We start from the raw sequence: 24,000 nt of genomic DNA, 5'->3' as shown, positions 1-24,000 counted from the left end.
ATTTAGGTCCAATTACTGCTTACTGCAATTGAGTCATCGAAGTTATCATTGTTGGAATAAAGTCACAGCAGGGCTGTACCCTAGTAATTAGGTCCAATCACTGCTTCCTTATCACAATCAAGACCATACTGTAATGAAGTACTTTGGTACAACCACTGATTGTTTACACGGATCAATTCTATAATAAACCCCTTAGGTCCAAGCATTTCTAATTTTTGCAACTAAGTCACTATGGTAATAATAATGAAGCATGTAGTGTCCAATCACTGCGTTATTCTTGGAATAAGGCTTCACTGCACTGTAATGAAGCACATAAGTCCACCCCCTGGTTTATTAATGGAATACACACACTGCAGAAAGTGCTTAGGTCCAACCACTGCGGGGAACAAGAAACTATTGTATTGTAATACATCACTTAGGTCCAACCCCTGCTTTATTATTGGAACCAACACACTTTAGCAGGCATTCAGGTACAACCAATGCTTTATCTTTATATATAGCACTGAAATAAAGCATGGGAAAAGTTGGAGGAATGTATATAAAGCTTTAAACATGGAGGACTTTGAGGAACGAAATAAAGAAAATGTGTGTGTGTGGTTGGCAGACGCTTGAAGCATTCTGCACCAGTGTAGCCGCCTATAGGATAATACTGGAGCTGTACTGGGACTGTGATGGATGAGATACAGTTTCAAGCTCAAATCTGGCAGCAATTATACTCTGCTATAGTGTAACCAGGAGGCAAATAAAGAAACGATGCATTTCATATTGCAACATGGCTCCCTGGGTAACTCTTACTGTTTTTCTTTTTTCATCCCCTCTTTCTTTCTCCTTATAGCTCTCCCCCTTTTCTCATAATTCTGTCCTTCATTTTCTTTTCTCCATCCCTACATCTCTCTCTCCCACTCTCTTTCGCTCTGATTTGTCCGTGTTTAGTTGAGAAATATGAGTGAATGGTGTAATTAAGTCTCTCATATCTGCTCTCATGCCCTTGGGCTTCCCATAACTTTCATACTGAACACAGCCTTTTTCATATTTTTGTTTCTTATGAGGAGTGTGTGAGTGTGTGTGTGTGTGTGTGTGTGTGTGTGCCTCGGAGCCAGACATAATTGAAACAAGTGAGAAAGGGGATGAAAAGTGTGATTTTGGAAGAAGTTAGATGAGGCTAGTGAGGGAAAACATGAAGCTTTTCTTCTCTGAAGTTAATTATCCCTGCAGTCTCTTACAGTCTCCAACCGCTGCTTAGAATCAAGCCTAAAGTTCAATCAAGACAACACAGAGAGCTATAACACACATATCATTGGTGTCCAGTGAAAAACATGTCTCTCCATATAGTTTACTACATCATTTGTACACAGCAGCTAACATTCACATCGTGTGAAATGGATGAACCAATAGAAATGCTCCAAAATAATTTGCAGAAGTGCGTAGAGAAGCCAAGAGTAAACAGTACTAAGTGGAAAAACTACTCAAGTGCTGAGTAACCTTTGTTTAATAATCAGTTCATCAAATACACCTGAATGCACACAAATGCAATGAACAGCAATGAACAAATATCTCATAAAAAACAATGGGCTCAGTAGGTAGAGGCTAGGCAGTCTATACATAACGCCGTTGTCTCTGCCATTGTACTGTGCTTCTGTGCTCTTTTCCGCTGTGATTTTGTGTACGGTCATGTGACAGCTTGGCTTACATTTGATTGGTGAGATGCAGTCATGTGACAGAGCCTCTGTTGGAAGTCTTGACAAAACCCAACAAAACAAACAGTGCAATGGACGAATTGATAAAAATATATAGCGAGTAGCGAACAGAAATGTAGCTCAATGTAACGAAGTAAAAGTGCCACTTCTTCTTCACAAATATACTCAAGAAAAAGTTAAAAGTATAAGTACAATTTATTCAAAAAGTTACTCAATGTAACAAAGTATGTAGTGCATAAAGATCCACCTCTGATTATTTGGAGTAAAATATTTTACACAGACTTTCATTGAAGATGAATGTTTTTATCCCTTTCCTGTAAAGTTACTATTTTGAAGATAGATGTTTTTCATTGGATAGCAATGATTACATACATACTCTCAGGTTCTCAAATAAATCAGCCTGTTTTTGCACACTCTCACCATCCATGTAATCAGAAACTCATTCAGTGATGCTGTGGTCTGGGCTCCAAGCTGGACAGTTTATTGTTTTGAGAATATCTTTCTTTGATTTGCACATTTCTCAGTTTCTTGACAGCTTCAAATACTTTCAGTCCCTTAGGATATGTCCCATTTCCCGTGCTTTTCCTCTGCATGGTACCTACACTACTCAACCGCAGAGTTCTCCTTAACGTCTCTGTACTTTTTCCAACACAACAATGAGATCAGCTGGAAAACACAAAGGATACCTAAAGCATAAGAAAAAAAAAAAGTAAAACCTCCATCTAGTACCATTCTATCAGGCACCCCCTCGTGGGTCTTGTAAGTGCGGTCATTGATTCTAGGTTACACGTGTATGTGGCGGAGTAATACTAGAAGAGGATTAGAGTCAGAATTCCAGACACTCCTACGATGTCTTTCAGCCAATCAGAGTGCGGGGTCGGAATTAACTGATCGAATGATCAGCAGTTTAATCTAAATTGAATCTAAACAGATTCCCCTCACAACCAATCGAAACTGAGAACGCAAACTCGTAACACTTCTATCTAATTCCAATATGTGCCATGTGTGGGGATCTGAAGGAGCTTGTGTTTTTACTGGACATTTTCCAGGTCATGTGTTTCATTCATGAGAGAGAGAGAGAGAGAGAGAGAGAGAGAGAGAGAGAGAGAGAGAGAGAGAGAGAGAGAGAGAGAGAGAGAGAGAGAGAGAGAGAGAGAGACAGACAGAGAGAGAGAGACAGACAGACAGACAGACAGACAGAGAGAGAGAGAGAGAGAGAGAGACAGACAGACAGACAGACAGAAAGAGAGAGAGACAGACAGACAGACAGACAGAGACAGAGAGAGAGAGAGAGAGAGAGAGACAGACAGAGAGACAGATAGAGAGGGGGGAGAGACAGAGAGAGAGAGAGAGAGAGAGAGAGAGAGAGAGAGAGACAGAGAGAGACAGAGAGAGAGAGAGAGAGAGAGAGATTCTACAGGGTGATAGAAAGCATTGGAGAAGGACAGGGAGATAAAGCATGAAGTTATGTGACTGGGATCAGTGCAGGTGTGTGTGTGTGTGTGTGTGTGTGTGTGTGGGTTTAAAATGTGTAATGAGGCAGGCAAAATCCAGTACATTGCTCTGCTGGGCTTTTCAGGGAAATGCTCTGAAACATATACACACACACACACACACACACACACACACACACACACACACACACACACACACACACAGAGGAGAACCCTGCACAGCTTGCTGGGGAACACCTGGGTCAGTGTTTGTGTATCGTTTTTTATTCTCGCAGACACACACACACACACACACACACAATTATGTGTGGACAGCAGCCTGTGTCCATTCACTAGCCACTCACAACTTGTGGCACCGCCCTGTTAGTCGTCCTCTGTTTCTTCATCAATGGGCCCAGGACGCTGTTGGCTATAGATATTTTTTTAATTGGCGGGCTATACTTTGTCCAGCAGTGACACTGAGGGGTTAACAAACCAGTATCACTGCTGTGTCTGATCCACTCATACCAGCACAACACACACTAACACACCACCAACATCACATCAGTGTCACTGAAGCACTGAGAATGCCCCACCACCCAAATCAAACCTGCACCAGTGGTGGTCCAGTGGGGGGGGGGGGGGGGTGTCCTGACTATTAAAGTACAGTATGAAAGTTTGGCTAATGAAGTTAATAAAGTATGCACAGCAACTACAGTCTGCAGTTGTGGAACTAAAAAAGTGCACCGTTATGGTGAGTGGAGCTGAGCGTAGATACAAGGAGTTCACTCTTACTGCAGCCGTCATTTGATTTGTCATCAAATGTATGAAATACGTTTTGAAAATGAGTGGCTTTACATCAATGAAGGATGGTCTCTGACTTTTGCACAGCCCTGTGTCTTAAAAACGAAGAAACGTTAAACTTTCCCTCAAAAAGGTTTGAAGAGAAGAAGCTTTCGTTAGAGCCGTGATCTATGGGTGAAAATATGGTGTTTTATGCATGTGTGCAACTGAGTGTGTGTGTGTGTGTGTGTGCAGACAATAAAGCGTTCTCCCTCTCCGCTGTTAATCTCCTGTAATTGTACGCATGTTCTCTGCCTGTGTGTGAATAAACACATTTATCACCTCCTGAATGTCTCCAATCTGAATTTCAAATGCACACATTGGCCCCGGGACACACACATTAACACAGCGCTTAACAATAAACTGCGGTGTGTATTTGTGCTGAGTGACTGAATAAGAACAATGTGTGTGTGTGTGTGTGTGTGTGTGTGTGTGTGTATGTGTGTGTGCTATGTAAAAAGAAATGTTTGAGAGGGAAATGTTTTTTAGAAACAACTTTGATGTGAGTATTATTTTTGACAGTAACAATATTTTATGCTACATATTATACACACACACACACACACACCAGCTAATGAAATGTGAGTCATTGAATGTTAGTCAATAAATTCTAAACTTCTATATAATGATACTGAACACAGATAAAGTTATTGTTATTGATGCAGAGTACAAAAAACACCCTCTTGTGGAGAATCATCAGCCTGCTGAATGTGTGTGAGTGAGTTAAGCATTAAATGAGTGTGCGAGTGAGTGAGTGACTGGGTGAGCCTGTATGTGCACTAGAAAGTAAATAAGTCACTGAATAAGTGAGCGAGTGAGCAAGTGACAATAACAGAGAGAGACATATTCAGCCACAGTCGAACGTCGGCATGCTTTCGGCTTTGAATAGAATTGTATTTATGACAGAAAGTAGCCTGCCTTAATGCTAACGTCTGTGTGAGCTTGTGTATGTGTGTACCAGGTTTCAGTCACATTGTGGAGACCAAACTCACACTTCCAACTAGTTCATTCAGATGATAGATTATGACTTAGTTGTGTACGTGTACCCTAAAGTTAACCAGAGTTCTAATTACATACTACTACATTATGCTACTTCCTCCCTAGGTAGTGTGCTAGGAAAATTTGCCTTGTGCAACCAAACAGTGCACTGCATGTCCAGAACTGAGTTAAACACAGTCCATCCGAATCCCAAGTGACCCTGTTACACACACACAGTGGGCTGTTTTGGTCCAGCAGACAGTATTTTAAGACCTTATATATGTTGACTATCCCAGGCACTAGTGAATCCCAGATGTAGCCCAGATGTTAAGAATGCTCATTAGGCCCATATTACAAAAACACATCTGACCGTGCTGGTCGTGGCAAACTGGACAAACTGGACGCACATGCGCTTTGTACACAGCGCTTTAGACCGGGAATGTAATGAGATACAGGAGGTAACATGGGCATTATGCTTCTCTCTAATGGATTATTTACAGGATCACACTCTGAGTGAGGTGTATACATGAACGCCTTCTATTCCGTTTGAGCTAACGGTCGGATTATTAATCAATTATTAAGCTGCATGTAAACATAGCCATTGTAGCGCTGTCTCCTCTCTCATTTGCTGTCTCTCTCTCTCTCTCTCTCTCTCTCTCTCTCTCTCTCGAGCAGGTGAATGCTGACACAGGCGGAGCCCTGCAGAGACACAGCAGGATTTATGGCTCTGTAATGGGAATGTTCTGCAGCAAACACACCGTCAGCACTATCACTCTATATACCTCCCTCTCTCTCGCTCTCTTTCTCTCTCTCTTTGTCTTTAACACACATGCCCATTCTTTCAGTTCATTCCATTCAATCCTTTTTTTCGTTCTGTCTTTATTTATCCCTCTCTCTCAGCCTATATTTTTCTTGTTTCTTTTTCATCCCCCCACCCCCTCTCTCCCTCTCTCTCTCTCTCTCTCTCTCTCTCTCTATTACCCAGTGACTCTATCCTTTTTTCCCCTCTCACTTTTTCTTTCGTTATTCTTTTTCCCCCCTTCCCTCACCCCCCCCCCCTCCACCCCCCACCACCACTGTGGATGAGTGAGATTCAGGATTCAGGAATGGCATGTGTGTGTGTGTGTGTGTGTGTGTGAAATAGGAAGAGAAAAGGCACAATAAAGGGAGATATATGAAAAGAAAGTGATGGATGAGGTTCAGAGGAAAGGTGATGAGGGCCTGGTGTTTTTTTTTTTTTTTTATATACACACTGATGAGTTTTGGTGTGTGTGTGTGTGTGAGTGTGTGTGAGTGAATGTTGCTCCACCTGCTCAGAATTCTTTACTATTTCTATGATTTCTCAACTTACAAACCCCCAGGACCACCCAGTCAGTTTTAGTGGCCTGTCAAAGTCAGTAAACAAGGGATGAAATGAGCCGTTCTGATTTTGTGCCTCTCTTTATGTAGAGCCAGCACTTTAGACCTATACTTCCCCACTCACCAATCACAGCGCTGGACTCAGGAGCAAAGGCGGGGTTAAACTGTGTGAGATACGCATGACCAGAGCGAAGAAAGAACCACGCAGAACCGGAAAACCCGACCAGAGTTAAACCTCAGCTACTGCGTGCCGTGCTTGACACTGCTGCGTACTTGCGGGTGAGCTGTGTGTGGCTCGTTCTCATTTAAAGGAACGGGTGCTGAAACAGGGCTGTGGTGTTTGATCCTTGTGGTATTCTGACAGATGTTTTATCAAGACCCCAGAACTGTTTTCGATTGTGGCGAAGGGGTAGAATGCCCACCAAAAACAATGGATTTGCATTTGAAACAGCTACGGAAAGCTTAACACATGTCCAAAAGAGGCATGACGGTGCGTTAGAGCAGGAAGGACCCAGTGTGTCCAGACATTAATCCCCAGGAATAGAAGGGGAAAAAAGCAGGGAAATCCCTCCAGCGAAGAGAGGAAATATGAGAGGAAATTTCCACACGCTGTCGAACAGCAGCTCAGCTACAAGTGGCACTTCCAGCCGCAGGACACGAGGCAGAAGACTCCAACACACACTTATTTATTCATTTATTCATATAGCTCCCTGTGTGAGTGTGTCACAGCGGATGACAATTTATGAGTTAAGGAGAAGACCCTCAGTATGGGGGGAGAGAGAGGGAGAGAGAGAGAGAGAGAGAGAGAGAGAGAGAGAGAGAATGATGGTTTCTGAGTGTGAGCATATGCGTCTGCTTAATGGCGGACTGCAGAGCTATCAATCTTATAGAAAACATGCAACATTAACCTGGCCCATAACACACACACACACACACACACACACACTTGAAGTAGAAATATGAGTGGGAACATAGAATAGCACAGCTCTATATTTTTTTGGATGAATCAATGTATTCTCTCTCTGTCAAATCAACATGTGAACAATAATAATAATAATAATAATAATAATCATAATAATAAAAAGCCACTCTATGAGTGTGTTGCGTTGGTACGAGTGGATCAGACACAGCAGTGCTGCTGAAGTTTCTAACCTTCCTCTTGTGTTAGGGTCTTGACCGACGCGTTTTAGGTTTTAAATGCATAAAAGTACTCCATAAATTTGTTTATTGCATCAAGGCTTTTTGACAGGAACTTCTATTTAAACAAAATTATTCATTCATTCATTATCTGTAGCCCTTATCCAGTTCAGGGTCGCGGTGGGTCCAGAGCCTACCTGGAATCATTGGGCGCAAGGCAGGAATACACCCTGGAGGGGGCACCAGTCCTTCACAGGGCAACACACACACACACACACACATTCACTCACACCTACGGACACTTTTGAGTCGCCAATCCACCTACCAACGTGTGTTTTTTTGTACTGTGGGAGGAAACCGGAGCACCCGGAGGAAACACCGACACAGGGAGAACACACCACACTCCTCACAGACAGTCACCTGGAGGAAACCCACACAGACACAGGGAGAACACACCACACACCTCACAGACAGTCACCTGGAGGAAACCCACACAGACACAGGGAGAACACACCACACTCCTCACAGACAGTCACCCGGAGGAAACCCACACAGACACAGGGAGAACACACCACACTCCTCACAGACAGTCACCCGGAGGAAACCCACACAGACACAGGGAGAACACACCACACTCCTCACAGACAGTCACCCGGAGCGGGAATCAAACCCACAACCTCCAGGCCCCTGGAGCTGTGTGAATGTGACACTAACCTGCTGCGCCACGGTGCTGCCAACAAAATTATTATTATTATAATTTTTTTTCTTTTAATAAATTATAAAATTCTCTTGTTAAAATTATGGCTTTTCTGTTGTTAGTGTCAATTTTGACCCAGGTATAATTTTAAATCAGAAAACAAATACAAGTGCCAAATCTGGACTCATAAACACACTATACATCAACAGCCTACAGCTGGCTCCTCCTACAACCACTCGAGCTTCAGTTAGGGGCTTCTATCTTTGCCTGTTTCACAAACACAGACTAAATAAACAGAATAAAACTGGCTCCATCACACTCTCAATTGATGATGTCACCCTGTCCCCCTCCACTGTGGTCCGAAATCTTGGTGTCACCCTTGACTCAGCACTCACGTTTAATTCCCATGTTAGTTCCATCATGAAAATCTCATTCTTCCACCTTCGCAACATTGCTAGAATCCGTCCTTCTCTTTCCCAGTCTCTGCTCATCCATGCGTTCATCTCCAGACTATTGTAAAGCTCTTCTTTCTGGCATTAGCTCCTCACTACTCCATAAACTCCAAATGGTCCAGAACTCTGCTGCCCATTTCCTCACTCACACCGGGTCCCACCTCCACATCACCCCAGTTCTCCACAACCTCCACTGGCTTCCTGTTAAATATCGTATTCAGTTCAAAATCCTCCATCTCACCTACAAAGCTCTCGGTAACCTCCCTCTTACTTATTGGACCTTCTTCTACCATGCACACCTAATCGAATTCTGAGATCTTCCTAAACTAGTTTACTCACCATTCCCCCTTCCAAGCAGCGTAGCCTTGGAGATTGAGCCTTCTCCAGACATGGTTTTAATTTATTTAACCTGGTTTTTGCGCTCTCATGTAAACATGGGACCAGTTTTGTGGTTAGAAAGACTCATGTCCCCTTTAAGGATCTCAGAACTCCATAATCCACACAATGACTACTGCAGGTGTCTAAGGGCCACCGTGCTGGTAGTGGCGAACTGAACATTAGCCAAACAAAGACCAAAAAGTGACCCCTGGTGGCCTGAGTATTTTGCAAAAGTGGTCCTCATGTGGCAAGTAGCCTTGTTGCTAGTGGGCTATGAAAAGTGGGACATGGGCCAAAATGTAAGTGAAAAAAAGTACATAGTAAATGAAAGAACATAGTAAAGAAAGTGTGATACCATGTAATAGTAAAGAAACATGTTTTTTCAATCCATATCCTACACCTCTGAGGTTATGTTCTTGCGGAAACTGTTAAAAACAATTGCCCACCCTTTCAAACCCACTCATAAATACTATAAGATTCTGAAAGCTCCTCCTCAACGCCAAGGTGTAGATTCCATTGTCAAGCTATGATTGGTCATTCTGTATTAAGAGGCGGGCTTCCTTACCTACCTGTAAGTTAACATTTGAAATTTGCATACTCAAATACATTTTTACCAACATAAGAGTATGAAAACACAGATATGACTGACCTGGCCAGATGGGAGTCTCCATGTAAAGCTGGGCGCTCCGGTGAAAAGGGACTCACTGTTGCTTCCACACACACACACACACGTAAACATACACGCACTGCTCACCGGCCTGTTGAACACACACATAGGAAAACAAAGACAGGGTTAGAAAAACGGATCTAAAGGTGTGTATTATTGTTCTCCACAAACAAATTTGGCCACACAAATGCACACACACACACACACAGACCAATGTGTTTATACAGGAGGCAGTAATCCTGTCAACAGATGTGTACACCTTATATTAGAGTATGTAATCTAAGGGGGGGGGGTTACTAGGAGTGTTTAAAGTATGTTTACACACTCACATTGTGAGTACTTGTGTTCCTTGTGGGGACCACCATCTTGTATGTCTCCAAAAATTGAATGGAAGTCTGTGTAATGTCCCCACACTTCACAAATGCAAGATTGCTTGTGTGTGTGTGTGTGTGTGTGTGTGTGTGTTTGTGTCTGCTCCTATTGAGCTGTAATGTGCATATTAGTGGTTACTCTGCTGGCTATGTCCCAGAATTCTTGTTGCTGTGTGTGTGTGTGTGTGTGTGTGTGTTTGAGCCATAAAATGCATATGGCTTGGCTACTATCTCTAGAATCCCAGGCACCTGCATATGTGTGTGTGTGTGTGTGTGTGTGTGTGTGTGTTTGTGGTGGGGAGTTTGTTGAGCCATGTTTATGAGTGGTTAGGAGTTTGGCACCTACCCAGGCTTCCAGCCATTGTGTGTGTGTGTGTGTGTGTGTGTGTGTGTGTGTGTGTGTGTGTATTGATTACCTCCCCATGGACAACCCCACCCCCCCTCACCACCAGCCCTAATGATGCGTGCACTGGGAGCATTGAGGATCACGGCCAAAACAATTTGTCATTTATCAAAAGTAATTAAAAACTACTGCTTCTCTCTGCTTGATTGGGACCCGACTAATTGCTGAGGGGCTACAGTGAGAATGAAGAAACACAAAGAAACACAGCAACGCTGGCACAAAGACACAGCTTTAAAGCCACGGTTTGGCAAGGAATCAAATGTACACCCCCCATCCCAGGGCAGTGGAGCAGCCAAGGCGTGTTTGCTTCTTTAGTTTTGGACCAGAGCTTTGAGGCTAGCGTAGCTAATGGGTAATGAACAATGAGAACGCACCCATATCTACGCATTTCTAAGACACACACCCCCGATTGTGTTGAGCTGTTAATTAAGCTCAAGTTGTCTGGGTTTCAACACTATGACACAGGCAGGAGGACTCCACCACTGGGGGAGGGTCTCTGCCAATCAGAAAACAGCTATGGATTTGACCATGACAGTTGTGAACACACAATGGTAATTCATCACAAAGTCTGCACAGTTGAAAATGATGGTTTTTCAAGGGTTCTTCAGTGAAGAGAATGGTTTTCTATAGAACCACAAACACCCAATGAGCCCTTTGCATTATTAAAGTGTTCTTTGCACAGTGAAAATTTACTTTAGATTAATCGAGAACGTGGTGTAGATGGTTCTTCTTTTGCAACAAGCTTGAGTCTAACTATAAGAACCCTTTCTGGTGCAATGTACAACACTTTAGCACAATATCCAGGATCATAAAAAGCAAAGAACTATTTAATTATGCAAATCATGACTCTGTATAGAACCGTTTACTAAATAACTCATGAAGAACCGTCATTTTTAAGAGTGTAGAATATCTACACCACAATGTCAGATCAGAACAGACATCAACTACTAACCAATCAGAGATCAGCTCAAGATTCTATCTACAGTGGGTGAGCATCCTGTACTACAAAGCAGACGTCCATCACAACCACCACAATGCATCCCACACTGACCCTTGTGGCTAGTGGAAACAGCTGTACTGACTCTAAAGGGACAGTTCTGTTCATGCCGTCACTCGTTCACATCCCCTGCAGTTAGGACATAGTGTAACAGCCAATGGCGGCTGTAGAAAGTGAAAACACAGCCAATAAATATCCAGCAAACATCTGGCGGGCCGCATTCCCCTGGAAGCTGGGCACCAGACACAAATGACAAGGTTTTATATGAAAACCACAGGGAAGTACGGCAGACGAGCAGGAGAAACGGAGACATGAGGAAAGAGGAGAGGGAAGAGACAGATAATAAAAGGATAAGAAATAATGAAGAAAGAAAGAAAGAAAGAAAGAAAAGAGATTTTAAGGGCAAGTGGAGAAAGATGAGAAAAGCAACAAGAGAAAAAGGAATAAAAAAAACATGAGTTGAAAAAGGAAATAGAAAATTAATGAAGAGAAAGATAAAGAAAGAAAGAGAAAATAAATAAAAGAAGAAAAAGAAAGAAAATTAAATAAAAAAACAAAGAATGATGAAAAGAATGAAAGATAAAATAAAGAAAGAAAAAAGAAAAGAGAAATACATTTAAAAAAGAAAGAAAGAAAGAAGTAAGGGAAAGAAAAAAGAGAAAGAAAATAAACAAATAGAAAGAAAGCAGAAATAAATTAAAACAAAGCAAACAGCAAGAAAGAAAGAAAGAAAGAAAGAAAAAAGAAAGAATAAAGATAAAAGAAAGAAAGAAAAAGAAGGAAAATCAAGGTAAGAGAAATGTTTAAAAAAGAAAGAAAGAAGGAAGTGAAAGAAAGAAAGATAAAGGAAATGGAAATAAATTAAAAAAGAATTAAAAAAATAATTAAAAAAAGAACGAAAAAATAAAAATCAAGAAATAAAGAAAGAAAGTGAAAGAAAGGAAATCATTGTACAGAAATAAAAGAGGAAATAATAGAAATGGTGATGAAAACAAAAAACAAGATCTCAACAGTAAAAACATAAACAGCAAATGTGTAAGAAAGAAAAAAGTAAAGAAAGAAAGAAAGAAAGAAAGAAAGAAAAAATAAAGAAAGGATGAAGAAGAGGCCACACGACAGAAAGATTTTATTTCCTGTTTTTTAGGAGACTGTAAAGTACAAGTGCTCCTCTAGAGTGGCCGTAGGGTGTCTGTACACACACACACACACACACACACACACACACACACACACACACACACACACACACCTGCCTACAGCCAAAACTTCAAAGACCCTTTTCCTTTAGTCTTTCAGCACACTCTCTATTAGCTACACACAACACACACCACTGTGTGAAGTCATGCTCTGAGCATGAAGGTGAAAGTGGCAAGAGTGTGTGTGTCGGTGTGTGTGTGTGTGTGTGTGTGTGTGTGCGTGCGCGTGTCCACTATCTTCCTCAGATATCCCTCATTCCCAGTCCTTAATCCTTAATGTCCTTTATTAATCATCCCATTCATTATTTTAATAGCTGTCATTTTTCTCTCCCTAAAACTGATGATTTATGCGCGTGAAGTGGCGTGTCAGCTCGTGAGCCAGAGATTTATCGCGACGTTTGCACCAGGTAGCCTGCAACCATCATTCATTACACACCGGCCAGCTATTAAAACACGCTGCTGATTAAAGCACTCCAACACACACACACACACCCACACACAAACAGAAGACGTAAAAACACACAAGTGGCTACTCTGTGTAAAAAAAAGCATGGGGACATACAAAACTGGGTAAAAGACCAGATGCTATCATCAGACCATTGGCTTCTGAAATGAGCAGTAAAGGATACGACCTGTAGACGTTGTCAACATGTTACATACAGTACAGAAGATAATGGATGTGCCTAAGGAAGACCGACATCAAAGGACAATAACTGAAAACACTGAAGTTCACCAACCTTAGCTACAATAAGGTATTATCACATACAGAGTACACAACTTTGGAAGACCACCATAAATATTCCTCAATTAAAGGTAGATAATAAGCACTTACAGAAAAAAAGGAAATAGACAAGAAAGAATCCAACACAATGCCCCCAGAGCCCAGGTCATATGAGTGGTTGTGTTTGGGCTTATTTGGATAGAAACAAAGAATGCAACCAACTTCTAACACTGAACTTTGAAGGTGTGAGGACATTCATCTGCGTCGATCTCTTAGAAAGACTGAAAGCAAGTAGTTTACATCAATCCATTTATACAAATAATCATCTATCCATCTGAATAACAATCCCTCTATTCATATCTAAAACCAACTATCTCTCTACCCACCCACTGATGCATCCATCCATTCCATTGATTCCTCCGTCTATACATACTTCCGCACAATGAATCAGTCAGTTCACAAATCCATAAATCCATTCATCAGACCATCCACCAGTTCTTCTATTCAGCTAAATAGCCATTCATCCATCCGTTTGTCCCAAAATCTATCCACTTAACTCTTCACCCATCCATCCACCCATAAAGCCAGCCAGCCCACCAACTAACAGCCCATTCATCCATCCATCCATCCATCCATCCATCCATCCATCCAACAGCAGCTGCACAGTAAACTGTTCTGTTTATTTCAAAAACGTCATTAGGAGAACTTCATGTTACAGCTACATTACTTAAGGTGGAACTGACTCCAAATTCAGGAACCCACTAAAGTTGCATGAAAGTAAACACAAACTGAAAGTGCTACAAAACCTAAAAGCTTGAGTCACAAATGAGTCCCTCCGGTAATTCAAACAGTGAATAAAAACCTAGAGAACTCCAGCCATCAAAAAACTACAGTCGGCTTCTTACTCAAACATACTGTTCCACCTTAAAAGGTGTCTAATAAATGTAGACGGCAGGAGGAATTTGTTTTCCAGAAACAAAATCGTTAAGAAAACGATTCCATCTACTTTTATATTTAACTTTTGTTTAATTCTGCTTTTCCTGAGAACATCCCCAAAATCTGATGATGCTTTCATCATCCTGGGGACACCTGAAGTCCCCCAAAAGAACTCAATACATGGCTCCAAATACACACACTCACTAGTGTGTATGGAAACATCCAGGACTAACTAACATGCACGGATTGACATGTACGGCTGAATTCTGCAAGTCCCAGCGGCTGAGACACTGTCCCCCAGGCTTTATGAGATAATTGAGGAGCTGTTGCGTCAGGTCAGTCATTGCCTCTGACTCAGTTCCTCAGCAGAGCTCCACCATCAGCCTCGGCACCAACTTACAACACACAATAACACCATTCTGCTCCACAAATAGAGTCCTGTTTCCATTCCACTGTCAGCCAGACACACACACTCAGACTTCTCAGCAGATTGCACCAGGTTATACATGCAATAGCGTTCATATGTTGAGAATAACCATCAAAAGTTTAGAGTCGACATTCCCAAGTTTAGTGCTGAGAAGCTTAAAATTTAAATTAAAAAGATAAAAATTGAGGTGAAATATTTCAGAATTACTGTTCAAAGTATTAGAACTATAGATTCCCGAGGTAAGAATCACTGCTGAACATCTTAAAAATCCAATTTCAAAGTTTATAAAAATAGAATTAAATTTCAAACTTTAAGAATTACAGTTCAAAATTTTACGTTTTCTATTAAAAACCTACAATTTCTGTTTAAAACCTTAGGACCGCAGTTTAAAAGCTAATAATTTCAGTTCATTCAATCACAGTCTGTAACCCTTATCCAGTTCAGGGTCGCGGTGGGGCCGGTGCCTACCCGGAATCATTGGGCACAAGGCGGGAATACACCCTGGAGGGGGCGCCAGTCCTTCACAGGGCAACACACACACACACATTCACTCACACTTACAGACACTTTTTTGAGTCACCAATTTTAATTTATTTATTAATGTGTTTTTTTGGGAAATTTCTAATTTTAAATATTCAAGAATTACTGAGTTTGAATTTCTGTTTAAAAGTTTAGGACCACAGTTTACAAGCTATAATAACAAAATAATTATAGCTCAAATCACTTGAATCGCTGCACAAATGCTTAAAATTAGTTACGTGTTTCTTTTGTAGTGAAAAGTTTGAAATTTAAAGTTAAAATTAAAAACTACAATTCCAAAATTCAAAATTGTAGTTCAGAAGTTTGTATTACAGAAAAATGATTCAGAGGTTTTGTTTTTGAATTACTGTTTAAATGTTATATTTACAGCATAATCATTAATGTTACAGTTCAGAGTTACAAAGAGAAATAACCATTTTTAACAGTTGGGAATAACAATCGGAAATTTTGATTTAGAGTAGAAATATTAATATTATGCTTTAAATATTTAGAATTAGCTTAGTGTTTTTCAAATATTAAAATCTTAAGAAAAAGTGAATATTTATACTCTGTGTATGTTTACTTTTTGACCAGTAACTGTAACATGTCTAGTTTTGTGTTCTGTTTTGTATTGTATCCCTCTGTCTTGTGTCTGCTTCCTGCTTGTTCCCCCGTCATGTGATACCCTTCCCCTGTGTTTCTAGTATCACCTGTCTTAATTAGTTCCCAGATGTTTCTTGTCTGTGTTCCATTGTTTGTTGTCTGTCTATTGTCAGTCATTTTGTTCCTTGTGGTACAATCTCCAGGTTTCTCTGTGTCTGTTGTCAGTTTTTGTCTAAGGTAATACGTTCCATCTCTAGGTTTCTGTTTGTTCTGCTTTTGCTTCTCTGTTTAGTCTATGGCTTCTCTGCTTTTAGATTTTGGCTTCTCTGTTTTTAGACTTTAGCTTCTCTTTTTTTAGATTTTGGCTTCTGTTTTTAGACTTTAGCTTCTCTGTTTTTAGATTTTGGCTTCTGTTTTTAGACTTTAGCTTCTCTGTTTTTAGATTTAAGCTTCTCTGTTTTTAGATTTTGGCTTCTCTGTTTTTAGATTTAAGCTTCTCTGTTTTTAGATTTTGGCTTCTCTGTTTTTAGATTTTGGCTTCTCTGTTTTTAGATTTTGGCTTCTCTGTTTTTAGATTTTGGCTTCTCTGTTTTTAGACTTTAGCTTCTCTGTTTTTAGATTTTGGCTTCTGTTTTTAGACTTTAGCTTCTCTGTTTAGACTTTAGCTTCTCTGTTTTTAGACTTTAGCTTCTCTGTTTTTAGACTTTAGCTTCTCTGTTTTTAGACTTTAGCTTCTCTGTTTTTAGACTTTAGCTTCTCTGTTTAGACTTTAGCTTCTCTGTTTTTAGACTTTAGCTTCTCTGTTTTTAGACTTTAGCTTCTCTGTTTTTAGACTTTAGCTTCTCTGTTTTTAGACTTTAGCTTCTCTGTTTTTAGATTTTGGCTTCTCTGTTTTTAGATTTTAGCTTCTCTGTTTTTAGATTTTGGCTCCTTTGTCAGTCCAGTATGTTTAATTGGTCTGTTCCTTGTTTAGCCCCTTGTTTAATGTTTCAGTTTCAAGGTCTCTGTATTGTATTTCGCTCTGTGTGTTTAGTGGCCTTTATGTGTTTAGTCCCTGTGTCTAGTTCCCTTGTGGTTGTCAAGAAAGTCTCCATGCTCTTACCTCCATTCCTGTTCCTCACTCCTTGACCTCCCCAGTAGCCACATCATGACAGTAACACACTCTATGTCTATTCTTGTGGAAAGATGTTAGGATCACAGTCCCCTACCATTGGAGGCACTGCTCTTGTTGCAAATTAAGAATCATTATTAAAATTTTATAATGTTACATTAATAAATAACAAACACTTAAATGTTTAACTGTATGATTTTTTATTTTTATATTATTAAAATATTAAAGTACCCTGTGGACTGTTAAATTGTGCTTCTCTGGAAGTATGGGTGATTTTATTTATTTTATTTTATTGCCTTCATATTTTTCTATCTATAAATATTTCAGATTTTTTCTTCTTTGCATCTGCTCATTTTGTCATATACTGTACAAGTCGTCAACCGTGCGCGCACACACTGAAGAGTGCTGAACGTGACATGACATTGATGTGAATACTTATAATGAAGTAACAGATATTATAGTATTTGTGTATTCATTTTTTACCATCAACCCATTCTCCTGTCATATCCACCACACACACACACATTTTAAATCATCTGTCCCTAGCTGTGAGGACTCTCTCTCTCTTGCTGTAAGGGATTAAAAATTCATGACGGCAGAAATCATGGTGTGACAACAAGCTCTTCCCAATTCTACTTGAACTTAAGAAATGTTCCAGACTGCTGACTTTAAAAGGCCAAATTAAAAATTTACTGTATTATCTAAGATTCCCTTAATGTTATCTAAGGTTAGCTGCTTTATACAACGTGCCTGTGTTCTTATATAATACAGCTACACCCTGGAACAGAGGTTTTGGTAAATGAGATGGAGAAAGAAAACAGAACATCCCCCCCACACTTTTTTTTCTTTATAAAACAAAGTTCATTTCTGTTTTATTAGCATTTGGAGGACAAATATTGAATAACATTGGAAAGGAAAAGCTTGTTCTTTGTGAAGTAAAGGCACTTCAAAGTGTTTGGTGTGTAAATGTGTTATCAGAATGCCATATACCTAAAATAAAATGAACTTTAGTAGAAAATGTGCTAAACTAATTTGCTAAAATAATAGCAAAATATATATTTATACTAAAACATTAATAAAATGTTGTAATTATTAATAGTAATAGATACCAACTGGAGATCGTGAGCTAATTGGGCACCTCTCCTTGACTTTTACTTCATCCTTCACTATTAAACGCGACCTTCACAATTTAAATCAAATTAAATAAATAAATAAAAACGTTTACATTATAAAATTTTGAGGATTTTTCAAAACCAGTCTAAAGTGTTTACAAAGCCCCAGTGTCTGTAAATAAGTAAAAGTCCATAGGGTCTTGGAATGGCATGCTAAGCTATCGATAGCAAACTGCATTATCGAAAGTGCTACAAAATTGAACAACTCCAGGTTCTGTGGTAATTCAAAGAGTGAATTAAAACTTACAGACAAGTTCAACTTGTTCAAACCATGTTCAAACAATAGTCATTTTTTTCCCCTCAAACACATCATTCGATCTCAAAAGATGCAGCACTTCTGAAAAAACCAGAGAGTGATTCTTCACAGTTGTAAACAACCCCTTTAAAGGACAATTCCTGTAACATATTCCTAGAGGAATCACATAATCATTTGTAGAGAGTAGATAGGAAATGTTAGGGGATAAAAAAATTGTATTATATATATATATATATATATATATATATATATATATATATATATATATATATATATATATAGCATATAATATAATTGCTGTGTCTGATCCACTCGTATAAGCACTACTCTTGTATGGTCAAATGGACAATGAATAAAGATACTGTCACTACCTCATCCTGTCATGTCTGTTTTCCCTGCCATGTGCTCTCTCTGCACATGGCTCTGTTTGGTATTGTCCGTGAATCGTGACAGATACAAGGTAGATGTCCCTAAACCAGTGATCACTCAGTGTATAACAGCTGTCCCAAAGGTATCGGGATAGATGCTCCATCCCTCTAAAGACCACAGTTCCAAAGCCATGAGGGTGTTGTACCCCCTAGCCAGCACCCTTGACACTGGGCATGGCGTTATGATCTTAAGCCCCTGCGTTTCCGCTCCAGAACATTTCATTTCTTAAGAGTAATCAGTACTAAATGCAAAGTGGACATGATGAAAGCACTGCAGAGGCACCAGGGGAGGAACATGGAGGAGCTTGCTCCACCAAGAAAAGACTGTGAACAGTTTTAGGGACAATAACTTGAGCTGTTCTCCCAGAGTTTGTCTCTTTGTTCATTTTTTTTTTTTTTTTGCCTTTTCTCTTGTTTTCTCCTGCATCGCTTTGAGCAGTGTGTGTGTGTGTGTGTGTTTGTGTGTGTTCGTGTGGATAGCAGCGTGTTCAGGCTGAAGGGGGAATATGTAAAACTGTGGCTGCATGGCATTTTGAGAAAGTGTTTCATCGATGGGAATCATATTAAGATGATAAAGAACCGATTTAGAGTTCAGGCCACATTGATTCAGCTCAGACACACACTCCCACTCCAACAGACATGTTAATGAATCAAGCGCTGCACTGTGTGTGTGTGTGTGTGTGTGTGTGAGAGAGAGTGAGAGAGAGAGAGAGAGAGAGAGAGAGAGAGAGAGAGAGAGTGAGTGATAAGTGAGGGACGTAACTGGATACAACTGAGACACAGGAGAGCACAACATAAAGGGAGTGATTGTAGAAAAGAGAGAGAGAGAGAGAGAGAGAGAGAGAGGTAAAATGCAAGAAAGAAAGAATGACAAGAAGAATTTAATGAAAAGCAAGAGACAAAGTTAAAAATCAAAGGGGAAAGGGATAAAAAGAGATTAAGAGAAAGGGACCAAATAATCAAAAGAAAGAGAAACACAGAAATAAGAGGAAAGCCACCTGAGCAAAAGAAAGTGAGAGAGAGGACATGAGAAAAGGGTGAAATGAAGGAAAGAATGAGAGGAAAGGAGAAACAGAAGGAAGGTATAAGGAAAGGACAATAGAAAGAGTGTGAAAGACAAGACGATGACAAACGACAAAGAGGTAGAAGAGAAATAAACAATAAGAAAAAGGAGGGGAAATAAAGGAAATGATGAAAAATGAGAACAAGAAAAAGAAAATATGGGAAAGAGAAAAGAGTAAAGGAAAAAAGAGGCATAGAAGAGTGGGAACTGGAAATGAGAGACAAAACTAAAAAGCAGAACCTGAAAAAGAGAGAAAGAGGGAAGAGAACTGCAAGATATTAAAAGAAAAGTAAAGTAGAAAGAAAAGAAAAAAGAGCAGGAATAGAAGGCTGTGAAGGAAAAAGTGAAAGATAAGAGAGGGAGAGAGAGAAAGTAAAGAAAGTCATGAAAGAGAAATAAAAACAGATATTGAGAGAAAAAGAGAGATAAAAGAGAAAGAAGTGAGAAAAAGAACAAGAGAGAAAACAAAGACAAGAGAAAGAAAGATGATGTGTGTGAGAGAGAGAGAGAGAGAGAGAGAGAGAGAGAGAGAGAGAGAGAGAGTACATTAAGTCCCCTTCTTCATGGTAAATAGGGTCTAATTAAGTGGAAATAGTGTATGAGAGCTTTTCGTCTTCATTAGGATCAGACAGTGGGAAAGTGAGGCGTAATTGGGAGTTCCACTTTAACACAACCAACAGAAGTCATTATGAGGCAGGAGCGTGCTTCAGTGCCTTAGAATAGATCTGTGTTCACACTGTAATAATACACTTACGCAGCAGCAGCGCATTCAGAGATATAACAGTGCCACTAAATGTAAAATAGGAACTTAATCTTTAATTAAAAAATAAATAATACAATCTCAAATGTCTTCAAAGTGGACATTTTGTGGTGGCGTTGAGTATGGGAGTGGCTGGGGAGTTCGTGGGGGAGCTCCCAGCATGCTCAGCGGCCCCCATTTTAGTTCGTTTGGGGTGAATTCCGGGATATTTAAGGAGTTTTTGTGTTGGGAGTGTGTTGGGAACGCCAGTTCTGCCGTACACCGAGCCCAAATTGCTGCTCGTTCCCTTGCTGCCTTTTCCCTGTGCCCTTTTAAGGGTTCAATTATAATATATGAATAAATATAAATGATGTTGTATTAAAAATAAATAATGCTCTAGATTCAGTAATTTCATGACTTACGGAGGGAATATGAACTGATTAGTGATTAAACCTTCTCTCATGCTTCGTGGTGTTTTGATGTCTCACTTTAAAAAGTACCAGGGCCCTACTGGACTGGCGTAGTAATGCAACTGTTTTTGAATATGTGTGGACGGGGACATTTCTAAAAACATGTGGATAGGGCCTCAATTAAACATCTATGACCTGCTTAGGTCAGAATACCACAAGGATCAAACCCCACAGGGGCTTTATCCCCTGTCTGAACAGCCCTGTTCCTCAGTTCAACGCGAGAGTGAAGATTTCTTCTCTGTTCTTATTTTCTTCACATGTAAACAGCACTTCTATTTCTTGTAACCTTGCCTTTGCCTTTTCACACGTCCTGTGCTGTGATTGGAGAGACTCAGACGAGGGGGCGGGTCCGGGTCAGGCCTAATTTGACCGGACGCCCTTTTAACCCCACCTTGATTCTTCATTTACTCAGTCACTGTCATAAACCGTGATAGTCCAGTGATAGTCCAGTCCCAAATCAGGGGTCCCTACCACATCCTGGGGATATTTCTGGTCCCAAAAACTGCTGGACCAGGCATTTGAGAGTATCACGATTTACGAGACTTACTGAGTAAATGAAGAATCAAGGCGGAATTACAAGACGTCCGGCCAAATAGGTTCATAAAACCCACTTTTTTTTTTCTTTTTTTTTTTTTTATAAAGGTGACAAGCTCACAAATGGGGAGCTGTAAAACAGTCTCCAGTGTTTGAAGGTTGATGTCAAAGCTAAAGCCATTACGAAGCCATTAGACACGTGATAACCATCGCAGTTTAGCAGACACAGGCTTTTTTCCCTTCCTCCTTCTTCCCTCAATCCATAGCACTATTAAATGTCATGACTGTCCAGGTTAACGGTTTAATTCTAAATGACATTATCCCAATCATATTTCACAGCTTTTGCGGCTCTGTAGAATAATGTCCGACATTTATCAATATAGGCTTTCGTTTAGGGCTCCATTTGCGGCGGGGCTTAAATCAGCCTCGGCCCTGACATATTTACCCTCCAAGAGACACTGATGAAGCAGTAAAAGCACATTACCGCATTAGCACTCGTACCCAATGGAACCACTGGAGCAGGGGTATTGCGCAGAGAAAGTACACAGAGATAGAGTCATTGAGCGAGAGAGCGAGAGCGCGAGAGGGAGACATGTAATACTGTTCGTTGTAACAGAAAGTCCGAGGGGGTAATACATCTTCAAAAGACAGACAATGGCCAGCCAATAGAAACTGTAGGATTCATTCGTTCATCTTCTGTAACCGCTTCATCCTCATCAGGGTCATGGTGGGTAACAGTGGGCATTTTTACACAGCAATTTCACCTACCTACTTGTTTTTGGATGGTGGGAGCATCTAAAACACTGGAGGAAACCCAAGCAGACACAGGGAGAACACACAAAGCTCCTGAGCTGGGGATGGAACCGAGAACCCTAGGCCCCTGGAGAGAGCTGTGTGGAAGCGATGTGGGTGACTGAGATTTTGTTCATATTTTGTACACATCAATTTGTAAAATTGTATGGTATTTGAGTTTTACAATATTTTATTGTATTATGCCTTGTGCCAAATGACTCTGGGAACCTCCACAATCCTTATCATGATGAGGCTATTAAAAAACATGAGCGAATTAATGTATTATATTTTATTACATTGTTCAATATGACACTTATTTTATTGTATTGTATTGCATTATTTACATTGTACTCAATGACACGTATTGTATTGCACTACGTTGTATTACATTGCACACATATTGGGTTGTATTGTCAGGACAATCCAATTTTCCCCAGAACCGTTTATCTACCTTGAGCTGGAACAGACCCCTGGCTCCAGAACGGATCAAATTCACCCAAAGGTGTCCTATAAACAGCCAGAACAGCTCATCTGAGTAAGGTCCGAATATCCCAACCTGCTGCAGACAACTCCGGAATAGCTCAGAAAACCTCAGCAAATAATACAACAACTCTAAAAGCTCACCTAGGACCGGAATAAACCAGATCAGCTCAAAAACAGCTCACCGAAAACTTACAAACATCCAAAACAGCTCCACCTGGACGGGACATACTTAGAAAAGCTCAGGTTACGACCAGCCAGAATTAGCATAAAGAAAACCTCAACAAAGGTCAAAACTAGCATAACAGGTCAGCCAGGTCCAGAATAACTCAAAGAACAGCTCAAACAAAGGCCACAGGAACCCAGAACTGCTCCACCACGACCAGACTAGGTCAAAGAGCACACCTACCAATGTGTGTTTTTGAACTGTGAGAGGAAACCGGAGCACCCGGAGAAAACCTACGCAGACACAGTGAGAACATACCACACTCCTCACAGACAGTCACTCGGAGGAAACCCACGCAGACACAGGGAGAACACAGCACACTGCTCACAGACAGTCACCCGGAGTGGTGTGTGACTGCGACACCTACCTGCTGCGTTTAAATTTAATATAGTCTAGGGTTCACTGCTTTTAGTGAATGTGGACAGGTTCATGTGTTTATTTCAGTGCGAGGGGTGGTGGTGCAGCAAGTAGAATCACTGTCACATAGCTCCAGAGTCCTGGGTTTGGGAACCGCATCGGGTCACTGCCCTGAGGAGTTTTGGTGTGTTCCCCCACAATGCAACAAACACACGTTGGTAAGTGGACTGGTGCCCTGTGATGGACTGGAAGCTTGGTTACAGACAATGAATGAATTTAGTTAAATTACTTAATAGTACTTACCGTTTTTCTCCATTGCATACACAAACAAATTGAACTATGTACACAATTCTGGAATCTTGAAGTGCATGTATCAACAGCATGACTCTAAACTGCTAAACTCCAAGCACAATTCCATTTGTTTTCACTGAAACATCACAGTTTTACAAACCTCTAAACATTTAGGAAACTTTGGTCACCTGGAAACACTGGCCTTCTAAATTCAACTTCCTGATTCCCAATTAGTCTCACTCATGTTGCACCTGTACAAATTCAACT

At 40.5% G+C, this 24,000-nt stretch overlaps 1 long non-coding RNA gene across 1 annotated transcript in view; it reads right to left on the bottom strand.

Annotated features, from left to right (window-relative positions):
* Positions 1-23,843, bottom strand: part of LOC136699180 (uncharacterized) — a 33,302-nt gene extending 9,459 nt beyond the window's left edge. Inside the window, exons 1-2 of the long non-coding RNA XR_010803626.1 lie at positions 23,746-23,843; positions 9,624-9,732 (exon numbers count right to left, since the gene is read on the bottom strand). This is a non-coding gene — a long non-coding RNA (uncharacterized lncRNA). The remainder of the gene's footprint in view (positions 1-9,623; positions 9,733-23,745) is intronic.
* Positions 23,844-24,000: the final 157 nt, after the last annotated feature.

The sequence above is a fragment of the Hoplias malabaricus genome, chromosome 6 (genome assembly GCF_029633855.1).
Source record: "Hoplias malabaricus isolate fHopMal1 chromosome 6, fHopMal1.hap1, whole genome shotgun sequence".
Classification (NCBI taxonomy): Eukaryota; Metazoa; Chordata; class Actinopteri; order Characiformes; family Erythrinidae; genus Hoplias; species Hoplias malabaricus.
The sequence above is the reverse complement of the archived record's forward strand: the minus strand, read 5'-3'. Positions and strand labels throughout refer to the sequence as shown.